The sequence below is a fragment of the Pelodiscus sinensis genome, chromosome 18 (genome assembly GCF_049634645.1).
Source record: "Pelodiscus sinensis isolate JC-2024 chromosome 18, ASM4963464v1, whole genome shotgun sequence".
NCBI classification, from domain to species: Eukaryota; Metazoa; Chordata; order Testudines; family Trionychidae; genus Pelodiscus; species Pelodiscus sinensis.
The window spans coordinates 27,637,198-27,662,862 of record NC_134728.1 but is presented as its reverse complement, the minus strand read 5'-3'; positions in this window follow the sequence as shown (position 1 = coordinate 27,662,862).

Genomic DNA, 25,665 nt, shown 5'->3' with positions numbered 1-25,665 from the left:
CCACAGATTTTCCTCATTCCACCAGGTTTCAGTGATGCCTATTATGTCAATCTCCTCATTTAATACAAGGTACTCTAGTTCACCCATCTTATTAGTCAGACTCCTAGCATTTGTGTACAAGCACTTTAGAAATTTGCCACTGGTTATTTGTCTGCCCTTCCCTGATGCATTGGATTCCTCTGTATGCGGTTGTTTGTCTGCTCTGGCCCATGGTTTGTCCTCTCCCCTCCTCTCTTTCTGACTACAGCTTAGAGAATCTCTCTCAATGGATTCTCCTCTAAGAGAAGTCTCCTTCCGATTTACGTGCATCTCCGCACCAATCGGCTTTCCCCCATCTCTTAGTTTAAAAACTGCTCTACGGCCTTTTTAAATGTTTAGTGCCAGCAGTCTGGTTCCACCCTGGTTTAGGTGGAGCCCATCCTTCCTGTATAGGCTCCCCCTCTCCCAAAAGTGTTCCCAGTTCCTAATAAATCCAAACCCCTCTTCCCTAATAAATCCAAACCCCTCTTCCCTAATAAATCCAAACCCCTCTTCCCTACACCATCGTCTCATCCACGCATTGAGACTCTGAAGCTCTGCCTGCCTACCTTGCCCTGCGCGTGGAACTGGAAGCATGTCCGAGAATGCCACCATAGAGGTCCTGGATTTCAGTCTCTTTCCTAGCAGCCTAAATTTGGCCTCCAGGACATCTCTCCTACCCTTCCCTACGTCATTGATACCAACGTGTACCATGACCACCGGCTCCTCCCCAGCACTACACATAAGTCTATCTAGATGCCTCGAGAGATCCACAACCTTCGCACCAGGCAGGCAAGTGACCATACGGTTCTCCCATCAGCACAAACTCAAGTATCTATGTTTCTAACGATCGAATCACCCACTACTAACACCTGCCTCTTCCTAACTGGCATCCCCTCCCCCTCAGAGGTATCCTCAGTGCGAGAGAATACCACAACATCCTCTGGGAGAAGGGTCCCAACTACGGGATGGTTTCCCTCTGCTCCCATTAAATGCTCTGTTCCCTTGAGACTTTCATCCTCCTTAAGAGCACTGGGGCTCTCAGACTGGAGGTGGGACAGTACTACAGTGTCCCAGAAAGTCTCATCAGCATAGCTCTCTGCCTCCCTTAGCTCCTCCAGTTCAGCCACCCTGTCTTCCAAAGCCCAAACTCTGTCTCTGAGGGTCAGGAGCTCCTTGCAACGGGTGCACACATACGCCACCCGCCCACAGGGCAGGTAATCATACATGTTACACTCGACGCAATAAACAGGATAGCCCCCACTCTGCTGCTGGGCTTCTGTCTCCATTTTTCTAATGAATAAGTTTAAGTATAAACTGGGATTCTCTTTAAACCTCTGGGGCTCGTCTACACTGGCCCCTTTTCCGGAAGGGGCATGTAAATTTCATGAGTCGTCGTAGGGAAATCCGCGGGGGATTTAAATATCCCCCGCGGCATTTAAATAAAAATGTCCGCCGCTTTTTTCCGGCTTTTAAAAAAGCCGGAAAAGAGCGTCTAGACTGGCCCCGATCCTCCGGAAAAAGCGCCCTTTTCCGGAGGCTCTTATTCCTACTTCAAAGGGCGCTTTTTCCGGAGGATCGGGGCCAGTCTAGACGCTCTTTTCCGGCTTTTTTAAAAGCCGGAAAAAAGCGGCGGACATTTTTATTTAAATGCCGCGGGGGATATTTAAATCCCCCGCGGATTTCCCTACGACGACTCATGAAATTTACATGCCCCTTCCGGAAAAGGAGCCAGTGTAGACGTAGCCCTGGAGTATAGATTATTCTAAGAGTTATGTTTTAAAGAAGGTCACAAGTACCCTCTAAACTCCCTCTCCAAACTCTCCTGTTAGTTGTTCCTGGTTGCACTATCCCTGGTTGCTGAGTCACAGGCTTATATAGCTCTGGTAGCCCCTCCCCCTGACTGAGGCTCAGCCAATTAACAGAGGCTTCTAGATTTCAAACCTTTTAGAAGCTCCTTCAAACAGACAAACCAAACAAACAATCCAGACAAACACAAGCTCAGCACACTGCAAATAACTTCCCCACACACAAACACACACTCCAGACAGCCACTTACCACTAGGGTCCCATTTTTACTCCTCTTTTACCTGGAGAACTCCCTCTCCAAACTCTCCTGTTAGCTGTTCCTGGTCGCGCTTACGTCAAAATAGCTTAATTCAGCTTATGGCACTGTCTGCACAGCAGGAAGTTGAAGGACTTCCTTCGACTTCTCATACTCCCCGTCAAATGAGGGTTACAGGAATCAGAGTAAGACGTCCTCCAGCTCTACATTATTTTGAAATAAAGGCTTGTAGTATAGATGCGAACTATGTTATTTCAGAATAACATGACTTACTCCAAGATAACGCTGCTGTGTAGATGTACCTAAGAGGTAAGTGTTTTCTTAATAGCTGTCCAATTAGGCAGACACTTGAGTACATCCCCTATTCTACACAGCTGTATGGTTAAAAACAGATTCTCCTTTCTTTCATTCCCTCCTCTCTCTCCTTTCCTTCACAGATCATTACATGTCCATACTTACACCCCACAGAACTAGAACTGGTGGCCAGAAGAAGCCTGACTTTGCAAGCAATCTTCTGTGGGAAAGGTGGCACCATGGGCCAGCATGCTTCTGTTTCATCTCCAGAGACCTAGATCCAAATGCTGTTCTGGCCTCAATTAAAATGAAGTTTTGGATCTTATTCTCATCTCTAGTTGGACACTTGTTCATATCCCTGGTATCATATCCGGTACCACAGGCTGGCTGTGCTCAGAAGAGCTCTGCAGGGCTTAGCTGGCAAACGTGTGTTCCAGATCAATGACAGCGCAGGAGGTGGGGGATACATGCACAAAGGCCACATTTCTATAGGTTACATCACCAGCTGCACACCGCCTGGTTTAAATGGGACCCTTGGTCTGGTTTTGTAGATACCAGATCTACTATGACACTCCAGCAAGCATTTCTCTTGTCTTGGAAGATTAAAAATCAAGCTAAACAATAGCACTCAGCTCAGAGTCTCTTTCCAGTAGATTGTGGAAAGGCCATGTTGCCACACTTGTAAATATGAGTGAGAATATTATTTATTTCTAATGGAAGCCCCTGACCTGGTCCAGGATCCTATTCTTCTAGGTGCTCTATAATCACAGAAAGACAGTCCCTGTTGCAAACAGCCTGTGATCTAAGTATAAAAGACAGGATGCAACAGATGGATACAGACAGGTTGACAGGGTACTGTAATGAGATAATGTTGAACAACAGTGGTCTCAGCATACCAATAATCCAACCAGGGGCAAGTTTTCTGTAAGCATCATGGAAGGGGAAGAGTTTTTAAGGAGGACAATGAGTTAGTATTGAGGATGTTTACAGCAAATGCCCCTCCAGGACAAGTGCAGCCTCTGGTGCTCTCCAGCCTGCACCAAAGTTTTGGTGCCTCTCAGTTTGCCATATTTCAATGACTTTTAGTTCATTTTCAGTCAAGCAGGAAAGGGTGTTCATTTTCCTAGTCTCCTGACACATTGCTTTCAGTTGTTTAAAACATTGGATTTGCTTTAAAAAGAATGGTCTGTAACCAAAGGTGTTGTGTAATTGAATAAGGGTTTCTTCCCTTGTCTCACTGCATTAGTTGTTTTTAGGAGTAACAAAACTTCACTTGATCTTTGCAGGGGCTAATGCAGGCTCGTTTATGTTATGACTTTGCAAAGCTCTATTGCCATTTCTTGGCTTTTAAAAAATGACAATATTATCAACTCCAAACATTCAAAAGCCATGATGTAGGCCTCCCAAAGTCTTTGTTTGGCTTTTCTATGCCTCCGGGCTTGAGCCTTGTGGGTGCACTTGGGATACATTTCTAAGTGCTCCTCAGCAATCATGAAGGCAAGAATCTTTTAAAGTAAAAGCTGCGATTTTCATGCGTTCTGTCTCTTAACTGGGGATTTAAGTAATACACCCATTATCATGGGGCTCAATAGAACAAAAACAGTTGGTAATGCAAAATTATTTCCAGCTAGAGGGAAAATTCATCACAGGTTTACATCTGCGTAGGGCTCAATGAAGAATGGATCATTCATAAGGGGGAGAAGTCACAATTGAATCCCCTTGTGCTGGTGGGGAGATTTAAGAAGTCAGAGATGCCCAAAGAGTAGAGGGACTAACAAGTAAGGGCATAGCCATAATGGCAGCTGTGGGCTTCTATGGATCTGCAGAGCTGTGTCCAGACTCGAGGGTTTTTTCAAAAAAAGTAGCCTTTTTTCTAAAAAACTTCACCTGCGTCTAGACTACAGCCACGTTCTTTCAAAATTAAATCGAAAGAATGCGGCTTTTCTTTCGACGGCGGTAAACCTAATTTCACGAGGAAGAATGCCTTTTTTCGAAAGTGCTCTTTCGAAAAAAGGCGTTCTTGAATGCAAACAGGGCGTTTTCGAAAAAGAGCATCCAGACTGCCTGGGTGCTTTCTTTCGAAAAAGCGGCTTGCTTTTTCAAAAGTACTGGGTGCAGTCTAGATGCTCTTTTTCGAAAGAGGCTTTTTCGAAAGATACTTTCGAAAAAGCCTCTTTCGAAAGAGGCTTGCAGTCTAGACAAAGCCCAGGTGAAAACTAAAGATGGTACCACATCTGTCAGTAATAGCTTACAGTGACTCTACTCTATATCTTGATTGACCTCCCTGAGCAAATACTAGAGAATGTTTCCAGATTTGCAGCTGTGTTGTATCAAACTAATGAGTTAGTCTGTTCCTTTTATCACTACCTGTGCAAGCATTTATTTTGGGGAGCTCTTCTGTCCCCAGAGAAAGGAGAGTCCTGCTTTGCACAAGTAAGGCTGGCAGGAGCAATTTAGAATTTCAGTCACATCGACGGAATCACAAGAGATCAAATCCAACTGCTTGCTCAGGGGATGCAGAGAAAATGCAAAAGCAACAGAAGAAGGTCTGCTTCAAAATCCTTATCTGTTTGCAGAGCTGCTAGACAAACATTCCAGGATAGAATTCTTCTCCCCTACATATTACATCTGCCATGGATTCATAGAGAGAATGCTAGATGAAGCCCGAAGAACAGAGCCCTAAATGCACAGCATCCTTTCCTGCTGCTCCATAGTGAGTATGTTCTACAGTAGAGTTGGGAAATAATTTTTGATGGGGGGCAACTCCCAAGAATTTGGTAAGTGGTCGAGGATCATACCCTTCTATTATATCAGGGTGGGGAATCTAAGGCCCAGGGGCCAGATGCAGCCTTCCAGCTTGCCTGAATCCAGCCCCAGAGGCTCAGGCCTCCCTCCCAGCACTGGGGAGCCCGTGTTGGCACTCCAGCCCCTTGCTGCCTCCCTGCAGGGCTGGAGCACACACAATCTACTAGCCTGCCCCCCCCCCCCCCCCCCGCCCGGCTCGGGTGTACAAGGGGAACGTGGGGAGTGTCTTTCTTCTTCTCAGTCGGGGCCCACATCAGTGAGAGTTTTTTGTTTGCTTCTCCTTTGTGTGTGGTCCCCAATTGATTTTTCTGTGTGGTAGCAGCACCTGACCCACAAAAGGTTCCCCGCCCCTGCGTTATATTAAGTGTGGGTCTGGGATGGAAGTTGGGTGCAGAAGGGAGCTGGGGTAAGGGACTGGGGTGTGGGATCTGGGAGGGAGTTTGGGTGAAGGAGGGGACTGGAGCCTGGGGCAGCGGACTCGGGTGTAGGAGGGGGTGCGGGCTCTGGGAGGGAACTGGGGTGCGGGAGGGGGTGTAGAGGTTTGGCTTGTGACCTGGGACAGGGTTTGGGTTTCAGAGTCTGGGAGGGGTATGGGTGTAGGCGCAAATTCTGGCCTGCGGTAGGTTTGTAGGAGGAGAGATTGCAGAGTCTGGGAGAGACTTGTGACCTGGGGCAGGTGTGCAGGAAAAGATGCAGGTACGTGAGTTGTGACCAGGGACAGCAGATTGGGGTGCAAGGTTTGGGAAGGGGTTATGACCTGAGGAGGGGTATAGGAGAGGATGCAGTGTCTGGGAAGGTGTATGGGGGCTGCCGTGGGGGTGCAGAAAGTTTGGGTTATATGGAGTAGGGGTGTAGGAGGGAGCAGAGGGTTGGAGGAGGGAGGGACTGGGCTGCCAGATGCAGGCTCTGGTTGGGAGACCTTACCTGGATGGCTCCCAAGCAGCAGCCTGGAAGGTTCTTTAGTCAGGGTCCCTGTTAGGATTGAAAGTTGTATTCTTTTTTTTATATTTGTATTTTAGGTTTAGTAATGTAGTAATATAAGGTAATATATATATATTCCTATTTAACATTGTAGTGAGTCAAATCCTTTAGTTAAGTATATATCTTCTATTGTTTCTTGTTTTAAAGTTTTAGTAAGTAAAGAGACAGGATCTCATATTGTGTCTGTGTTAATGAAGACTACAAGAATGTTAAAGGCTGAGTCCTTAATTTCTTGATTTACGACACCTCTGTGTCTCACCAATACAGATGTTGATGTGCCCCATAGCCTTGAAAGCCTTTGTAACATTACTTATGTGTGTGAAAGGGGTATGAATGTGTCGAGATAAGGTGCAAAGTTATTTCTCAGAGCCAGAATGGTCAAGAGAAAGGGGGCAATGCGGGTGAAGACAAACTGTAAAAGACAGACTGTGAAGAGCAGAGAAACAATCAGTGCGTACCCACGGCCAAGAATAGATCAGATTGGCAGAATTGACGGCTCTAAAGGTGAACGGCGGGCACCCCTAAAAACAACTGATTAACAGTCCAGGACAGGATGAGCCTTCAAGAAATGTTTGGGAATGATTGACATCAACAAAATAACATTCCAGTCCCAGAATGACACAGTGGAATATATTAATTTCAAGAGAAAAGGATTATAAAAGCAGGGTGCTTTGCTTTGGAACTTTGGTTCGTCTTGCCATCAGGAGCATCGGATCGATTGACAGAGCCCGGCTGCTCCTCTGTGTTTGATCTAGCTGGCCACTAGATTGATACAGACTCTGGACTGGTAACTATAACATCGTCTAGCAAGACTGTATGTGTGTATGTATGTTTGTGAGTGATTGAAAAGCATATGCAACTGTTGTATTCTCAATAAATGTGGCGTACTGCCTTATAAAAGATCTCATGTGCTTCGTTTAAGCAGATAACATCTCTGCCTTCCATACCCTTGTACCTGTGCAGAGCAGCAGCAGGGGCCATGTTTGCAGCTATGAGCTGAATGCTGTGAGGCTAGGAAATGAGGGGGCAGGAGCATTTCACATGCTGCCTGTCTTGCAAACAAGCAGCTGTTATTGGCTGGAAACCAGCCAATCAAAGCTACTGTGGGTGGAGGCAGTGTGAGAAGCCTCTCCCCCTCTCTCAGTATTTAGCGATGCACACAAGGCCCTGCAGCTGGCTTTCCTGAGTGCTGAGTGGGGCGGGGCAGGCAGCAAGCCGGCTTAGGCTCTGGTGGGCAGGATCTGGGAGCTCTGAGGGCCGGATTTGGCGCACAGACCATATTTTTCCCAGCCTTGTTCTACAGCCTTCTAGATGCTCGGCTATTCCTGTTTCAGCATGAGACTCCTTTTTCAGATCACTTCCAGCCACCTGTATTGCTGGATCTTTCTTGTCATTGAGGCAGTGCAGTGATAAAGATGCTGTTCTATAAATAGCATGAGTATGACCCTAAGCACTCCAACATTTACTCAGAATGTTTTACAAAAGAGAAAAGTGATTTAAAGCTTTTGCACGGAATTTTGCAGGTCTGTACTTCAGCAGAGTTCATCTGAAGGGCAGGTAAATGGAGTATCACACTTCCATATTTTGTCCTTGTTACCTATTGCAGACCCTGGTTTTGATACAAGTGCCCTAATATCACTGCCACAAGTTTTTTAAAAGACACCAACTTATGGAGAGACTCACAATAAAGTTCCAGAGTTTTGTGGGAATAAGAATTGCAGCATCTATTTGAAGAAATAAGTTTCTACCTTCCTGGTAGTGGAGAAAAGCTGGAAAACGTGACTTATGTATATCTGAAAGGTTCAAATGGCCTGAAATTAAATAAATTCAGGGTTCGTTGCTTTGTTTTTAAAGTTCTCGTGATTTTGTGAAGTCTGACTCATAATTTTTGAATGCTTGCAATTGGCAAAATAGTTGATCTAATCTAAACCAATAAAAACAAATGACACAATTGATATCAATCATATCATTATACTTATTCCAAAACAAAAGTGTAGCCCACATGCTGAGGTTCTTAGTCTGACAAGGGAAAAGAAACAGTGAGGAGGAGATGTGGATTTTTGTTAAATCCTCTGTGCTTCTCCATGTGTACATAGAGTGGAACAGGTCACTTAAAAGTGTCCAGAGGCCCTTGTGTATGGGGAGAGGGTGATAACTACCATGCTGCTCAGTTGCTATTTCTGGCACTCTGTATGTAGAGGGTTTCTATTAAGGGCAAGTAGTCCAGTAGGGATGTAAATATAGGGCAAGTTGGAGTCAGACCCATGGACTCAGCATTGAACAATTCAAGACCAAGGTGTATCTGTGATGACAGCTATGTCCCAGAGCCTGTGCTAATTTGGATGCCAATTTCACACTCCCTATTGTAGTAAGTTGAGGTCAGTAACATGGAGTCAGCAGGCCTAAATAGAGGCCTATAACATGAAAACAGCAACAGGCCTGCAATCTAGTGAGCAAGACTTTGGTTCAGTAACAGGAGCCAAGAAAGGCCCTATTGATAAATTATGTGATTGTGTAAGTTAGGTCGAGCATGGAAGGACACAGGAAGGTACTGGGTACAGACTGTGAGCCAAAGGGGAGTATTGGAACATCTTAATAGAAATGTCTTGGTACAAAAACTCCCTAAAAACTAATGCACATACCGACCTAGGTTCAGGACTGGGTCGAAATTGACAGCATGAAGGATAGTAAGTGAGCCCCCCTTCTATAGGGGGAGGGGTGGTAACTAGGAAACAGAGGGTGGTAACATGGTACGTAAAGAAATGATGTAAGTTGTTTGTACCTGTCTATAAAAGGACACCGCAGAGGGTGCTCTCCGGCTGACCTTGGGGGGGGCGCACTAGGCGCCTGAACGGCAGGTGTCATTGCCTAAACTTACAGAGTGCACAGTAGCTTAACTTTGACTAAGTGCTGTTAATATTTGTTATATGGCAATAGACCTGCCCGGTGTTGGTACCTTGTCAACGCGGGCCATAGTGCCCAGTGGTGTAACATTGTACTGATCTCTGTTACCAACTGGTAGAGCTTCGCATTTGACAATAAACCTGCTCGATTGATTTCAAACCTTGCCTGCATCTGTCGTTTCCGGGGCCTCTCAGAGATCTTTTGTGTTGACCCAAGTGCACGGGGTCTAACACTCTAGATAAAGGGAGTACCGATTGTTACGCACGCAGCCGAAAGTTTAACAACGGAGTAGAGGTCCTGTCAGGAGCGCGCCAGGACAACCCTGACCAGACGACGCTGACACTGACAGTCCAGACCACCGAAGGTACCGAGGTACGAAAACACCGAGGTACGACACCTATTTTACTAGATACTGAGAAGATAGCCAAGTATTGACTCTGGGACCAGAACTGATGCTGCCTGTAGAGATTTTCAAATTATTTTTGCTGAGGATGGTTCTAAGGAGTTTGGAGGGGAAACCGTTGAACATCAATTCTTCTCTGCATCTGTGGCACCCAGGTGACACACAGGCATTTTTATCCCATGCTGTAGGGACTGAGAAGTACTCTGTGAAAAGATCAGAGAGGGGTTTAAAGGCATTTGTGCTAAGATGTCCCTCACACAGAGCACTGTGTAACAACAACCAAATGGGAAAAGCTGCATGGGAAAACACCTCATGTGATGACACTGCTGAGTTTAAAAGAACTTTTCCCAAGGGTTCCAAGTGCTGGTTGCATATATATATATAATGTTATTCCATACGAACTGTATGATACACTATCTTGGTGGCTTACCTCTGGACAATCCTACTTTTCAAGTTTTGAAAGGACTGAGTTCTGGGCTCCTTTGACTCAAGGGTAGTGTATTAGTTATACATTATTTACATGAACTTTTCACTCACAGACTCATTGTGTGCTCACCCAGACTTGCATCAAAGTATGATTACCGCCAATTTAGTTACATTGCTTTCAGTGAAGCGAGAAAGGTATATTGCTGGGATGTGTAGTATTGGAGCCTGTACCAGTTCCACGCCAGCACAACTAAATTGATGTCATTGGAGTTACTGCTGATTTATCTTACTATATATTTTAGAAATGTGCATCAGTCTGTTCATCCATCCATCTGTGAATCCTTTTGTTCAAGAACTCCTCCTAAATGCTAAGAGATAGCACCACCAAATTAAGAATACAGTTTTCTCTTATCATAACTTACAGCAAGGTCAGGGGTTTCTTGTGCCAGGACAATGGGGTGTACCAGGAATTTGATTATTTTTCAAAAAAAGGAATGGGAAGGATCTGGCAGGAGGCACAGTTATTGCAGAATGGTGGCAGGGAGCAGTAGCGGGTCAAAGATGGGAACTGAGACAGCTATAACCCCATTGGACCAGCAGGAGCAGGAGTGGAGAAAGGGGCAGTTATCTACTAAGTATTTCAGAGAGTTAGTTTATTTGAGTGTCTCTCTGTCTCCCAGCTTGGGGGACATGCACCTGTCCCCCATCTGTGCCCATTGCAACTGCAGCAGCCATGGAGAGGGGGTTCTCACCTGGCCCCAAGCTGCTGTGGTGCCAGAGGACTGGGGTTTTCCTCTCTCCCCAGGGCAGCCTGCAGCCTGAACCCCTCGTCTCCAGCCCCACTCCAAAACAATGTTTTAAATGAAGAAAAAAAAAACTTATTCACGTTAAGGATCCAAGCAACACCAAGTGAATCTCCTCGTGCCAGCTTAAAAGAAAAGAGGATCAGGCTCCCAGTTTACCAAGTAAGATCTAGATAATAAGTTTGCATTCTGAGCAGTAAGTATAGGGAACTGCATCCTGACCCTATGGACTTAGTGATGCAGCAGATGTTCTCCACGTTGCGTATAATTTTATGTTCCAAACTAAGAGCCAAATTCCCCTCCCATTTATGTAATCGGTATTTCTCTATAAGACCATTATAATGCTGTAATTTGATGATTTTAGTGCTGCTTATAGTGGAGTCTAGAGTGAAAGCTTGGAGAATTACAGGCTAATAGCTATATCAAATCTGCTGCAGATATTAAACTTAAGACATGTCAGAGAGTAGATTTGCCTACGGCAAGGCAGTAGATCTGTGGTAAGAATACTGAATCTAAAGGGAGGTACAATTCTTTTAACACCCTGTTTTCAAGGGGCCAGCTGTGTGGTTCAGCAAAGGGAGATATCGCCACAGCCCATAACCCCTTGCAACATGGAGCACACCAAAACACAGACCTGGTTGTGCCCTACTGTTATGCAGTGGGAAGGGCGTCCCCTTGCACATGATCTCTTATACACCTATGGAGAAGCCTGATATTTTCATGTCTTAAATACAGAGTTCCAGAATGGACAGTGCAGTGCCATTTCCAAATAGAAAGGAGGATTGAGAAAAATGTGTGGCAGCTTATCATTAGTGTGGGCAACTGTGCAGATTTTAGCTGTAACCACCAGCACCTACAACTCCAGCCAAAGTTAATGGGAGCTTCAGGTGTTCAGCATTTCTGAAAGTCAGGCCATTTAAAGCTCTTGATGCTCTGAGGACATGATCTGCAGCTCACTGAAATCGAAGGAAGCCTTTCCATTGATTTCAATGAGCTTTGGATCAGACCCAGAATCGGTAGCAAGAAAGGTAGAGTTAAAAAAAAAAAAAAGAGCCCATTAGGCAAGTCTGAGCAAATAAAGATGCAAAGGAGAAAAGGTAAACCCGAACCCAAGGGCATGTCATTTGAACTGCCAAAATTATCACTGGCGATAGATTTGAAGATGCAGCAATTGTTCAGTAGTGTTAGAAGCAGACTAAGAAGTTTCTGGCATGTTTTGGATGCACATGATAGAGAGAAACCTACATATTATTGCTGCGAGGCGGGTGGGGTGGTGACATTGAAGATTCATTGTACAACCAGATTCTGGCAGATGTGGTCCCCTTGAGAAAGCCCTCAGCGTTTTGGCTGACCACTTCTCTCTCAAAAGCAATATATGGAATTTGGATCAATTATCTTCATGCAAACAAGGCAGGCCAGGATGAGATGTATTAGGCCAAGTAGCACTGGTGTGCAATTTTTCTGACCTGGATCTTGAGAGCAACACACAAGGGCTACGTCTAGACTGGCATGATTTTCCGGAAATGCTTTTAACGGAAAAGTTTTCCGTTAAAAGCATTTTTGGAAAAGAGCATCTAGACTGGCATGGACGCTTTTCCGCAAAAGCACTTTTTGCGGAAAAGCGTCCGTGCCAATCTAGAAGTGCTTTTCCACAAAAAAGCCCCAATCGCCCTTTTCACGATCAGGGCTTTTTTGCAGAAAACAAATCTGAACTGTCTACACTGGCCCTTTTGCGCAAAAGTACTTTTGACAGAACGGGAGCAGCACAGTATTTCCGCAAGAACACTGACAATCTTACATGAGATCGTCAGTGTTCTTGCGGAAATTCAAGCGGCCAGTGTAGACAGCTGGCAAGTTTTTCCAGAAAAGCGGCTGATTTTCTGGAAAAACTGGCCAGTCTAGACACAGCCAAGTTGTGAAGTGTTGTTAATCAAATAAGCTCTGCAGAAGAGCTCTTAACAGGTAGGCAGACTTCAGCATTAGCTAGGCATTGGATTCTGTTTTGCTAAGGCCACCTTGTGGGAGGGAGGGAGGCCAGTGGGAGGGAGGAACTACCAAAGATGACCAAGCCATGTTCCGTTCCTTGCAGTCATCATGTGCCACTATCTCTGCGGGCACATCTACACTGCAGGGCAAAAGTTGAATTAAGATACATATCTTCAGCTATGTCAATTGCATAGTTGACGTTGAGATAGCTTAATTCAGTTTTTGGCGCTGTCTACTCAGCAGGAAGTTGAAGGAAGAACACTCCTCCTTTAACTTCCCTTACTTCTCATGAAATGAGGACAATAAGAGTTGGAGTTGGAAGTCCTCCATCTCAAAATTAATCCGAAGTAACGGTCTGTTGTGTAGATGTGCACTATGTCATTTCAGAATGTCAGTTATTCCGAAATAACGCTGCTCTGTAAACGTACCCTCAGTGAATAAGTATGTCTTGAAAGGGGCAGTGCCACAGGCCAGGGCATGGAGAGCTGCACACATTCTGTGTAGACTCACAGATTTCCAGTCAGAGGAGACTAAACCTCCACGAAGAAAGACAGGGATAGAAAATATTTGCTGATACTATGGTGGGTTTGGATCCCCCCCAGTCTGGGATCATACTCATTTTGTCTAGCAATTTCAGAAGCAAGTCAAGTGGGCTGAGAAAGACCACATTGTGACACAACCTCTATGCTAGAGAACAGAACTAAGACAGAAAAAGAAACACCCAAAATTCATTAGCTAGATAATAGCTGTGAGAGATAGTGATATCTCTCAGGGTATGTCTACACTACCCTCCTAGTTTGAACTAGGAGGGTAATGTAGGCATACCGCACTTGCAAATGAAGCCCGGGATTTGAATTTCCCGGGCTTCATTTGCATAAGTGGGGAGCCGCCATTTTTAAATCCCCGCTTGTTCGAACCCCGTGTAGCGCGGCTACACGGGGCTCGAACTAGGTAGTTCGGACTAGGTTCCTACTCCGAACTACCGGTACACCTCGTGGAACACCTCCGAACTACCGGTACACCTTGAGGTGTACCGGTAGTTCGGAATAGGAATCCTAGTCCGAACTACGTAGTTCGAGCCCCGTGTAGCCGCGCTACACGGGGTTCGAACTACGTAGTTCGAGCCCCGTGTAGCCGCGCTACACGGGGTTCGAACAAGCGGGGATTTAAAAATGGCGGCTCCCCGCTTATGCAAATGAAGCCCGGGAAATTCAAATCCCGGGCTTCATTTGCAAGTGTGGTATGCCTACATTACCCTCCTAGTTCGAACTAGCGGGGTAGTGTAGACATACCCTCTGGGAGCTTTTTGCATCTACAGAGTTGGAGGAGTGAGCCTGCAATGCAGAACACTATCAGCAGTGCAACAGACTTTTTTTCTCCAAGAAATATGCTCATGTGAAAAAATGAGTAAGTGGTGAGTAGGGCTTCCTGGAAAACAAGATTTCTGTTTAATTTTTTTTTGTTCCGGATTGGAATGAAACAGACTTTCATGATGTTTCTTTTTTTGAGTGATGCCCTCTCCCTCCCCAAAATGTCAATAGCCCAAGGGTTAGGGTGCTCATTTGAGATATCAGGGTATGTCTACACTACCCCGCTAGTTTGAACTAGCGGGGTAATGTAGGCATACCGCACTTGCAAATGAAGCCCGGGATTTGAATTTCCCGGGCTTCATTTGCATAAGCCGGGCGCCGCCATTTTTAAATCCCGGCTAGTTCGAACCCTGTGCCGCGCGGCTACACAGGGCACGAACTAGGTAGTTCGAACTAGGAGGGTAGTGTAGACATACCCTCAGAGATCTAGGTTCAAAGCCTTTATCTTAATTAAGCAGAATAGGAAGGTGGGCCTGGGTTTTCCACATCCTTGTGAATGTTCTGTTCAGAATCGGATACATTTCTGCTAAAAGCTTTGCTTTGGTGAATTAACATTTTCAGACCACTTTGTCAAAACATTTCCAGCCCACTCTAGAAGCAAGTCTATGAAAAGGAGGTTGGAAGGCAAGATGAAGAAGATAGAAGCTGCTTGGGTGTGTATGTGTGAGAAGCAGAAGCAAGATGACAAGCAGCTACAGAGAACAGGTAACATGACAAAGGATCAGAGTAAGAAGATATTAAAATGTTCATGTATGCAGTGTTACAGCTGTGTTGGTCCCATGATACTAGGCAGGAAGTTTCTCAGACTTTGACAGTTCTGTGTAAGTTCAAAAGTTTGCCTCTCTCACCAGCAGAAGTGTGTCCAATAGAAGAGTTTTTTTCACCCACCTTCTCTCTTTAAAACATCCACACACGCAAGATCTTATCTTCCTTACTCTGGTGATAATGAGTATTAACTATGTATGTTAAGATCCATGGATTTACACTGGCATAAATGAGAAGAGATCAGCCCCTCAGAATCAAGGAAAGATCTTGTGGCAAACATAAATGAAACATCTGCAGGAAAAACTCTGAATATGCATTATGAGGTACAGCAGAGAGTGAGAGAGAAAGAGGAAAAAAGAACCAGAAAGACAATATCATGATACAAACATTTGAGGATAGAGGCAAACAAAACAAACACATTATTTGCATAAGAAAGGGTTGCATAAAATGACTGGAAGCCCTGTACATCTGCTGAAACTTGAGCACAGCAAATGATTACTTTAAAAGCTTTAGTGTGGACTGCCAGCTCCGTAATAAGCTGATGGGGAAAATTGGATTTTTTTAAGTAGACAACTTGGATTTTTCTGGGGGGAGGGGTTAATTTTCTTGGTGGTGGGGCCAATAAGAAACATTTTCCAATCCACGCCATTAAAGTTTTTCAGATAAAATTCAGTTTGTCAAATGAAACAAAAGTCGGATGGTGTGACGGGATGTACCAGCCCCACACTGGGGAAGCAAGGGTGAACCTGGCTTAGCTGGCTGATGAAGCCCTGGCCCCACAGCCCTGCTGGGCATGCTCAGACTGCAGCCCAGGTATAAAGGCTTGGAGAGAGGGTCAGTCTGCACTGGCTGCCTGGGAGGAGGAAGGTACTGCCAGAACCCCTGGGCTATGTCTACACTGGCGGGGTCTTGCGCAAGAATCTGCAGTGTCCACACTGCCCACCTGCTCTTGCGCAAGAAGATTTACAGTACGGCATGGTAAGAGAGGGCTTCTTGCGCAAGAGCTGTGCTCTTTTTTAACAGGTGTAAGCCCTCTTGCGCAGGAACTCTTGCACAAGAGGGCAGTGTGGACACTCGGCAGGGGTTTCTTGTGCAAGAAAGCCCTATGGCTAAAATGGCCATCGGAGCTTTCTTGTGTAAGAGAGCGTCCACGCTGCCATGGATGCTCTTGCACAAAAGCACATCTCACACATGGCAGTGTGGATGTTTTCTTGTGCAAGATTTCTTGCACAAGAACACTTGCACAAGAATATCTTGTGCAAGAAGCTGCCAGTGTAGACATAGCTCTGGAGGTGAACTGCCAGTAGGACCAGACCTGGAGACCAACCAGTGAGGCACCAGAGATACTGATGGTGACCTAGCAGAAGGACCCTGGAAGGTGTTTGGCAGAGGTGGGTAGGAATTAGCCCAGGATGGGTGATTGGTGCCTGGGGAGTTTGGTGTGTTGCAGAAGGATTCCCACCTATCTAGTGGTGGACCATGCCACTGCTGTTAGAGCCCTGGACTGGGACCTGGTAGAGTAGGCAGAGCCTGGGTCCCCCTGTCCCCTCCTCAATCCCCAATCCAAGGGGTTTACACGAGATCCTGGCCACTAGGCTGCACTGCCCCAGTGAGAGGGTGCTGGTTACTGACTCCAGCCACTAGGCTGCACTGCCCCAGTGAGGGGGTGCTGGTTATTGACTCCAGCCACTAGGATGCACTGCCCCAGTGAGAGGGCTGTGTGCTTGGGATAGCAGCTGAATTATTGTATGTGCGGGGTTAGTGCGTGATGTCAAGAACCCCAGGGACGTCCCAGCCCCCGGTGGGGACATGACACCCTGCAACAGATGCAAGCAGACTCTGCCCATGAAAACCAGATCTTATGGCATTTCAGGAAAAAATCAGATTGTGATAAACACTAAGCCAACAAAATCCCTGAAAGGAACTCTACTGGACTGACAATGTGACAGTGTTTTAAGGCAAAACTAGCATAAATTAGCTCTTGGGTGTATGGCGTCCAGGCTGAGGGATGCAATGGGTGAGCCATTTAACACCACCACATTATTTTAACCGAATCCCACCACAGCTGGTAGTGGAGTCTTGTGAACAGACAAAACTCCACTATGCACTGTGCATGGTTGAAAACCCACCATGTGACCAGCTGCAGAAGTTCTCTTACAAGAGCAAAATAAAACATGAAAATCTTTGTCTTGAAGCTTTTCTTTCCAAAATGTCTTGCTTTTGAGTTTCAAGGATAGGTTTATATGAGACACGGGAAGTTTTGCTGAAAACAACAGTTTTGTTTCTTATTCAAATCCCAAACTAAGGTTAGCTTGGCTTGGGTTTCCTTGGAAATTTTTAACAGCAGCAAAATGTCACAGGTGGATGTCTGTTTATTGTGTAACTGTATGAACCTAATTATTTTATAGGAGTTTTGGATCTCCCTTGATAACTCAGTAAAGTTTGGCTGGTACACAACAGCGTAAAACTCTTTGGTCTGGAAAATCTTGCAACATATGTTCTCCCACAAACTATCAGTTATTTCTTGGTCCCTGATGGACTGGTGATGCTGAGAACAAATGTCCTTTAAGTATTTCCTCTTCTAGTCATGGCTGAAAAAATATGGAGATTTCCAAAAATAATATGCAACCCTCCCCCCCCATCTAATTACGCTTGACTAAAAACCCTACAACTGCCTCTGTCTGCTTTATGGGCAAAGGTTTGGGCCAGTTCTGGTAGGATTTGAACCTGAAAGTATCTGAGATTAGACGTTAGCACATAAGGAGCAATAATGCTAGAAAGAAACAGTCTCATTGAGTCAAAGTTGAAAAGTTGCACAGAAATAACAGGAAAAAATACCCAATAAGGGCCAATGGGCTTAAAGTACAGATATAAATTATTGTACATAAAATTACATAGTGTTGCTCACCTGATTTGCTTCCTAAGTTCCAATCTTTCCCCATTCTATGATGCAACTTCTGTTAATCCAAGTAAATATTATCTGCAGCCTATCTAGCTCTGAGGGTGAGGAAGAGATAACTGGGCACCCAAGGTGCTCTCCAGATGACACCTACTCACTGCAGTGATGAAGCTAAGCTGTTCCTCCATAAAGACAATACAATTAGTATGTGGGAACCTATCAAATTATGGATGCTTATTATCCCCATCCCCCTTTGTTTACTTTTACAGCATTATTAGGCCTAGATCAATATAACCCACAAATACAGAGAAAAATGCAACTACACGTGGTAGATGGCTGTACGTTAAACTCCTCCAAATAGGGTAGCCTTAAGAAAATAAGTGGAGACACTCAGTCTGAGATCATAAAATATATAGAAGCTTCCCTGCTTTCTACAGAGTTGATGCTCTGATCCACAAGGCCTCTTCCAAGACTAGCTCAACAAATTGCCTGCTAACAGAATAAAAGTTGTATATTATTATGGTCTCAGAGTAGTGAGATGATAAATTACCTGAATTTTCTGTTTTTTACAGGCTCGGTACCTTCACACCTGACTTTTTTTCAGAGCCCTGTTTCGTAAACCTAGAATAAGTAATCTGAATGAGATTTTAGCTTGTAATTAATGCATAGAAAGAGAACCCACATTTTATTAGGAAATCTGGGAAAACTAGAATGCTGGAAAAGCCTCAGTATTTTCATCAGTGCAATGCACAGTTCCTGCTACCTGAGCGGTAAGGTTGTAACATTATGGATAAACCACTGCTCACTCACTCCAGTGGATTTGCATATTTGAGGAGAGTCACTATTGCTTGGTTGTCATAGCATTGACTGCTTTTGATAATTGATTTCCCTTAGTCTACCCAGGGCATTAATACAAAAAAGGGTAATGGGATGCAATGCAATGAAAGGAGTTTGGATAAACTCCTGCTGTGCTCCTTTGGGTTTATCCTGTGGTAAATGGCAGTGTTTCTTCCCCTCCCCCCCCAAAAAAAGATAATTGTTTACTTTCCTCAAAACAAGGTTACATTAAATTAACATACAAAAAACCAGCTCTTTTTCATGTATATTTTATGTTTCTGACAGTTCAGGGACTATGGTTTTCTGAATATTTACCTTTGGTTTTAATTTCCTGCTTTTATATTATTCTATATCCTTACTCAGTTTTCTGTTCATTAGATTTTCAAAGTCACTTAGACTTTGCAGTAAAAGTGAAGTTACATTTTAGAATGTTTTGTTTTGAATAAAGTTTATTTTAGTATTTGCAATATATTGTTCAACATGGTATGGAGTGGTAAAATATGGAGCTTCTGCTTCACAAAAATGGCATTACCATATGCATATATAAAAGCTTTTTTGTACTAAAAATTTTAAAAAATTCACAAATTCACATTAACTAATTTACCATTAGTTAATGTTACGCTCATCCATAAACTAAAGAATAAGAAATACGAATTAAGGATTAGAAGGCTGCACAATAAGCATTCAATTTAAGAAATGCCACAATGAACAGTGCCCAGTCCCTCCAAAGTATCTGGCACCAGCTATTGTCAGAGACAAGATACTGGGTTAGATGCACCATTGGTCTGACCCAGTATGGCCGTTCTTCTGTTAACCTTAATTCAGACCCCTAATGTATTATGATACAGCCTTTGATTATATGATGCCATGTTCTTCTTTACCACCAACAGTGTCCAGAAGCCATCTTGGCTGCAACCAGACCAGATAAGTAGCTAGGGTTGCCAAGTGTCCGGTATTCACCTGGACAGTCCGGTATTTTCATCTCCTGTCTTAAAAAAATTCAGAAAATACCCAACACCTAAGATGTCCGGTATTTTCTGATTTTTTTCCCTGGCCAGGAGGCAAAAATGCAGGGCATCTGGCAACCCTACAAATACTCAGTGCCCGGCTTCCCCTCCTCCCCTCCCCCGAGTCACCCCCCACTGACCCCCAACACCCCCAGACTCCAGACCCCATGCGTAACTGGTTCCACAAGGCTGCTGGCACAAAATGTCTCCTGGTAAAAAGAACAAGAGGAAGCAATGACTCCCCTGGGTCTTAGTGCTCAACCGCTCCCCTATTCCTATCCCTGCACTCACTCTTAAAAGGGACATGCTGTTTTCATTATGTTTTATTTAAAAAAATTTTTTTGCTTAAGTCTTGGAGTCCTTTTTTTCGCCCCCTCAACAACTTTGATCTCCCCCCATTTTTTTTCTTCAACAGAATTTTTTCCCGGTGTTTTTTTTGGGGGGTGGCAGTGTGTGGCGGGTGTTCGGTATTTTTGTTTCAACCATCTGGCAACCCTATAAGTAGCTGCAAAACCTTTTCCCGGGCTCTTAGCTGCAGCGCCGGCAGGAAAGGCTCCTGCCAGCCAGGGGGCTGGGGGAAGAGAAAAGGCCCTTGCCCGTGGGGGTTGTTTGGGGGGGAGGGGAATGAGAAGGCCCTTGCTGGTGGGGAAGAGCTGGGGGAGACAGAAGACCTTGCCAGCCAGAGGGGTGGGGGGAGTGGGAGACAGAAGGCCCCTGCCAACTGGGAAGCTTGTGAGAAACAGGAGTCCCCTGGGCTGGAAGGGGGAGAGAAAAGGCCCCTGCCAGCTAGGACAGCTGTGGGGAGAGAAATCCCCACTAGACGGGACCCCTCCAAACACCTGCTCTCCCCAACACTCACTCACACACTTCCCACCTCCCCAGCCTCCTGCCCTGAGCCCCTCCTCAACTCCAACCCCAATGCCCTCAGCCTCCTTCCCTGCCCCCCCAGCTCCAAGACCCTCTCCTGACTCCTGCACTCCCCACACTGACAGTCCCCTGCCCTGAAGGGCCTGAGTGCTACTTGCGTAAGTCTTCCAGTCTATATAGCTGTGAGTTTTGTTCATCCATCTATGAATCCATCTGTCTGTGTGTCTGTCTGCAAGTCCATTTGTTTAAGAACTCTTCCTAAACTGTAAGAGCTAGGACCATCCAATTAGTTAGGCAGCTTCTTCTTCTAATTTAAAGCAAAATCAGGGTTTGGTTGTGCCAGGACAATGGGATGTGCCTGGAATTCGACTGTTTCTTGTAAAATGGAAAGAGAGGGAGATACCTGGTAGGAGGGACAGTTATATTGCAGAATGTCCAGAGGGTGACAGGAAGGGGCCAGAGATGAGGGCGGGGACAGTTATAACCCCATTGATAATTGCTGTAACTTTCTCCCCTGCCTTCTGCTTGCCAATCTACTATATATTTCAGAGCGTTTGTTTGTGTGCCTGTTTGCCTCTGTATCTGTCCCCCAGCTGAGGGACATGCATCCCTCCCTGGGCTATGCACCCTGCAGCTGCAGCAGCCATGGCCAGCAGCCAGCTTCTGACCTGGCCCCAAACTGCTATGGTGAGAGAGGGCTCTCTCCCCAGAGCAGCCTGCATATTGAACCCCTCAGCCCTGCCCCATCCCAGAACAATGATTTAAAAGAAGAAAAACAAAACTTATTTGAGTTCAAAATCCAAGCAACACCAGGCCAATCTTCTACCCCTTCATAATCACGACATTTGTATTTTTCTAACCTTTTTATAGTTAAAAAAGGGGTTACAAGTCAAGCTTTTAGTAGACCTGTGAGTTATCAGATATATGGTGACAGGTAGCTATTCATTTGTGGGGATTGGGATGCTTTTTTCTCCGGATGCTTATTGATGTACCAATAAATCAGCTGTCTGTGGGGTTATCAAAATATTCGCTTCTTGAGCTGATATTTGCTAAACATTGATCTTCCTTGATGTTATTGTGGCTGTAGTTTACGTTATCTGCTATGGAAACACATAAAATTACTTGATGTCATTTCTAATAGAATAGCCATATGAATAGTGACTCTTAAAATCCAATTCACTTTTTAGAGACTAGCTCAGTAGACTTATGTCTTCTCTCATTCATGCATACGGAATGTAATCAAAGTTGTCTTTGCACTCACTTTCTTTTTATGTTGAATTCTAAAAGAGTGTTGCAGTGTAATTTACAGCCCAGCTCCTATGCCCTAGTCCAGTCTGAAATAATTAGGAGATTATTAAGGTCAATATGACTGTACCGTGATTGAATACATTTCAATGGATAGTTGCATTAGTGATTCTTTAAGGATTAGAAGCCTAATGAAATATATAAATCAGGGCTATGATTTAATCTTTCTTATAAAAAATGTTAAGGTAATAAGCCCTCGAACAAAATCACTTTGACAAACCTGTTGAGCTCTCATATTGTGTTACATTTGAAATAATTATCTATGGGCCACCATTGTGATACTGGGGAATTATCTATCTGTGAAAGATTAAGGCTAGGAACTGAGTAAGAAACTTCTCTGTCTATTCTCATGCATCCCAAATGGACTAATTTCAGTAAGTCTACTTGTTAACAAGTCAGTTGAATCATTCCAGAATCTCTCTTGTGGAATTGGTGTACATCTGTCTTGGCCACTGTATACAAATGGACCAAGCATATGAGTGACTTCCAGCTCTCTCGTTGAGATTAGGGTATGCATCAGAACTTCATTGCTCTGAATATGTGGTGAGGGATGGAATCTTATATCTATGGCTGAGATCTTTCATGAGGTCTTAACTAGATCAGAAAAAATAGCCTTATCCATTCTAGAGGTCCTTCTTACTACCCAAGACTGCTAGTAATTGAGAGTTCATATCTGATACAGTAGCTTTTTGGTGGCCCATGTGAAATGAGTTTGATGATCAGTCCAGTTCCTAATGGAGAGGTAGCTCTTATGTACTGGTGAAGTCTTACAACCTCCTCTGGTAGCTAGGGAGATAAATGTACTCCTCTAACTCAGGAGGTAGGGGGTCTGAGCCATGGTGCTGCCAGTACAGGGTATCTACCTTGGTAACGAGCTACGTGAAGAGTCATTAAATCAGTGTTAAAGAACCTGTCATAAAGTTTGTCACTAATTCACACCCTTATGGGTAGACTCTTTTGAAGCCAATGTATGGAAACAAAACTGCCTTTTCCTATCCAGGGCAGACTGGTAGTCACTGGCAGGGAACCACTCTGCCTATGCTGTCTGCTGCTAGATACTGGGGTTCATTATCCAGATCTGTCTGGCAACTTTCACCAGTATTGAACTTGCTGATGCTATTGGTCAGGGGGAACTTGCTTCAGAAAGGAAGCAGTATCTGTCCCAAAGGCATGAATTCCTAAAAACACAACACAACTCTCTTGTGATGGCTTTGCTGGTTTGTCTGGGGCTGGAGCCAGACTCACACTTTGCTGAGAAACTCCTGCTCTCTTAGGGTATGTCTACACTACAGCGCTAATTTGAACTAACTTATTTAGAATTAGTTAATTCGAAATAAGATAATTCGAAATAACGCATCTAGACCCAAAAACTAATTTGAATGAGCGTTTTGCTAATTAGAAATAGTTCATCCACACTGATTGGACGCTGGGTCGCATTTAAGGGCAGCTGAAACCGGTTCCAGCAGGGCATCAGGTCAGTAGTTGCTTTGTGTGGCTGCTGTCTGAGGCTATCTGAGACTCATGCTTAAAGGGACCCCCCTGGACAGCTGGTTCTCAGCTTTTCCGCTTGCTTGCTTACCTCGCCGAGGGACAGCAAAGCGTTTTTCTCTGTGCTTGCCTTTGTCAGTGGTTCCCTTTGGGGCCGCCGCCGCATTTGGCACCATGGAGCCAGAGCTCGCCCTGGGCATTCTGCTCCAGTTTTTGGACTTGCTGCTGCAAGCCTTACAGCAATGGCTGGAGGCAGCCTGGCATAATCTGGTGCACGTCAGCCCCCTGCCTCTCCCCCTGGCCTCCCTGGGGGCTGTGGAGGAGCCACAGCAGCACCTGGACGCCAGCGTGCCCCGCCGCATCTGGCGTCTGGACACCAGCAGCGACTGGTGGGACCAACAGTGGACCCAGAACTTCAGGATGAAGAAGGACACCTCCCTGGAGCTCTGTGAGTGGCTCGCTCCGGCTCTGCAGCGATGGGACACTCGCATGAGGCCTGCCATCCCGCTCCAGAAGCGTGTGGCCATCGCCCTGTGGAAGCTTTCCATGCCGGACAGCTACCGATCCATCGGGAACCAGTTCGGCGTGGGGAGATCCCCTGTCGGAGCAGTGCTCATGGAGGTATGTGGCACTCACCGGCCACTGGGCTGGGGGTGAGGGGGCTGCAAGGAGGGGATGGGCCGCCCCAGGAAAACGCGGGGGGAGGAGGCGAAAGTTCCCCACACGGGAGGGTTCGGTCTGTCCCAGCCATAATACATGCCGCCCGCAGCAGCCAGGATTGCAGCAGGGGTTGCTTCTGGGAGTGGGGTGCGGGGCAGTGCCAGGGAACGAACACTCCCAGCCACCCGGGTAGCCCAGTGATTAGCGTTTTGGTGTGTCTCTCTGCAGATGGTCAAGGCCATCAACAGGGTGCTGCTTCACAGGGTGGTCCGCCTTGCTGACCCGGACGTGGTCATCCAGGGGTTCGGCACCCTCGGCTTCCCCAACTGCAGGGGGGCCATCGATGGGACACACATCCTCATCTGTGCCCCGGAACACCAGGCCTCCCAGTACATCAACTGCAAGGGGTACTTCTCCGTCCTCCTGCAGGCTGTGTGTGACCACTGGGGCCAGTTCACGGACATAAATGTGGGCTGGGCTGGCAAGGCACAACGACGCCAGGATATTCCGGAACTCCTCCGTGTGCTGGAGGCTGCATGCTGGGACCTTCTTCCCCGACTACCACATCAGGGTCGGGGACATGGACATGCCCGTGTGCCTGGTGGGGGATGCGGCCTACCCCCTACAGCCCTGGCTAATGAAGCCCTACACGGGACACCGCAACCCCTCCCAGCAGGCCTTCAATGCCAGGCTCAGCAGGGCCTGAATTGTGGTCGAGGGGGCCTTTGGCTAACTGAAAGCACGGTTTAGGTGCCTCCTCACCTGCCTCAACCTCGCCGAGCACAAATATCCCTCCCGTGGTGGCAGCATGTTGTGTTCTGCACAATTTATGTGAGCAGAAGGGGGAGGCTTTCCTGCCAGCCTGGATGGCTGAGGCTGACAGCATGGCTGGCCAGTACGCGCAGCCTCACACTGATGCCATCCAGGAGGCCCAGGGGGGGCCGTCCGGATCCAGTAAGCCCTGCGGGAGAGCTTCCATATGGAGGAGGACTGAACTCTCCCTGCATGCCCCACTGGGGACTTCTTGCACCCTCACTTCCTTTCCCTTTCCTCTCCCTAACCCCCCTTCCTAATGTAAAATAAAAACACCTGTTTTGCCAAAAAAAAACCCCTCTCTTTATTTTACATAATTGGAGTGGGGGGAGGGAGGAATGAGGGTGGGAGAGGGGAGGGGGAAACCTGGGAGGAGGGAGTTGGAAGGGGGAGGAAGGGGACTAAGGGAAGGGAAAGCTCAGGGTTGGAGGTCATGCTGGCTCTCCCATCTCGCAGCACTGTGGGTGCGGGGGCGTCGGGGGAGGGGAATGGGGGAGGAGGGTGGGGCAGGAGGGGCAGGGAGTGTGGAGGAAGCAGGAGGGGAACAGGGGTGGGAGGAGGAGCGAGAGCTGGGGCGGCCTCAGGGGCTGGAGCAGGAGGAGGCAGAAACCTGTCCACCAAGGTTCGGAGGTGGCCGCAGAGGGCATGGCCCTGCTCCTCCAGTGCCTCCAAGCTCTGCTGCTGCAGTCACAGGTCCTCCCAGACCCAGTGATACTGGGTGCAGAGCTGGTGCTCCAGTAGCTGCAGGTGCCGCCGCTGATAGTCCTCCAGGTTGTAGATGCGCATCCTCCTCCTCCTCCTCCGTGTCAGGGACAGGGCCCTCTGCCCCGGGGTCGATCACCACCCGGGGGGCATGGACTGCGTGAGCCCCCAGGATGCGGTCCAAGGCCTCATAATGAGGGCATGCCTCTGGGTCAGCCCCTGGCTAGAGGCCCTGGAGTAGGCCTGCTGAAGGTCTTTAATCTTGCA